Source organism: Aptenodytes forsteri, unplaced genomic scaffold (genome assembly GCF_000699145.1).
Source record: "Aptenodytes forsteri isolate BGI_AS27 unplaced genomic scaffold, ASM69914v1 Scaffold15, whole genome shotgun sequence".
Classification (NCBI taxonomy): domain Eukaryota; kingdom Metazoa; phylum Chordata; class Aves; order Sphenisciformes; family Spheniscidae; genus Aptenodytes; species Aptenodytes forsteri.
In genome coordinates this window covers 2,692,852-2,694,102 of record NW_008795129.1, presented here as the reverse complement: position 1 = coordinate 2,694,102, position 1,251 = coordinate 2,692,852, and the positions used below count along the sequence as shown (strand labels likewise).

The following is a 1,251-nucleotide window of genomic DNA, read 5'->3' as shown; positions in this document are numbered from 1 at the left end:
CGAGACTCTTTTGCCCATGACGGGAATTGGCGAGGCATCTCTCCCTGTACTTATCTCAACCCACGAACCTTTCATTATATTTTCTCTCCCCTGTCCAGCTGAGGAGAGGAGTGATAGGGCGGCTTTGGTGGGCACCTGGCGTCCAGCCAGGGTCAACCCACCACATACTTCTTTTTAAAAATCTTTACTCCATATTAAACATTTTGAACTGAGAACTCTTGTCTCATTCATAATGAGTTGCACACCTTGGGGTGCTGCTCTTCAAAAACTTGACTTCAGGCCACAGCCCACGTTGTTGCAATAATGCAGATCATTTGAAATCTATGGCATTATCTGGTCTGTTCTAGCTATATGGAAAGAGTAAGCCACAGCTGCAGCTTCTGGTGTTCCTGCACAAGGTGAACTCACAAGAAAAAGGGACAAAAAGTACTATGAGCGGAGATTGCTCCAGGACTGAGAAAAACACAAGTTTGCTGTCTCTCTTACAAGACTGGAGGTTGTACTTTTTCTTCTACATCAGTGTCTGCAGGCCTAATTCCAAATAAAGACAAGGCCTTTGTGTCTTTGCAGATGACAACATGTAAATAAAATCGTGGTTTACACTGCCTTACTGACTTTTTCATGGTAACTATATACAGTTTCCACTGCAAGAAGAAATACCTGTCTTTCTGCCAGCCTTCTGAGTGCTACTTGGTATGCCCAGTTCTTCAGCAAATAGAAAATTAATATTGCCCCGCATGAAGTGGGCAGACTATTTGTAGAATTACCAGGGGAGGGGGGATATAAATGATCTGCTAGGAAAAGTTTACAGCTCTCCTCTGTACGTTGTGACAACTCTGTAAATGGTTAGCAAATGGGCGGCACTGCCCCCGACTGCAGTTGAGGCACTTCCTATCAGGGGTTTAAACATAACCAAGGGGATATGCTCACCTCTCAGGAGAATGCTAATAGCAGTTTTGTAATGGTAATAGACGATTGTTACCAAAAGCATGTTGGAATGTCACAGACTGTATAAATTCTGTCTCAGAGGCCCATATGAGCTGCTTGTCATCTCTCAGCGTGTCTGAAAGCTCTGGAGGCTCTGGACGATGTTCTGGAAGATGTTAAAACTTGTCAACCACACTCATGACTGAATGGACATTCCCCAACTTCCATCACAGTTATAAAGCCTCCCATACATTACTTATTCCTTTGTGGCTCTTCGCAAAGGTACCCCATGCACGCCAACCTCTGTGCAGTTTGCTAATCACT

The 1,251-nt window shown here is 44.2% G+C and overlaps 1 long non-coding RNA gene across 1 annotated transcript in view; it reads left to right on the top strand.

Annotated features, from left to right (window-relative positions):
- The window catches only part of LOC103897592, a 6,391-nt gene extending 5,790 nt beyond the window's left edge, over nucleotides 1-601 (top strand). The window contains exon 3 of the long non-coding RNA XR_657501.2: nucleotides 348-601. This is a non-coding gene — a long non-coding RNA (uncharacterized LOC103897592). The remainder of the gene's footprint in view (nucleotides 1-347) is intronic.
- The last annotated feature ends 650 nt before the right edge of the window (nucleotides 602-1,251 follow it).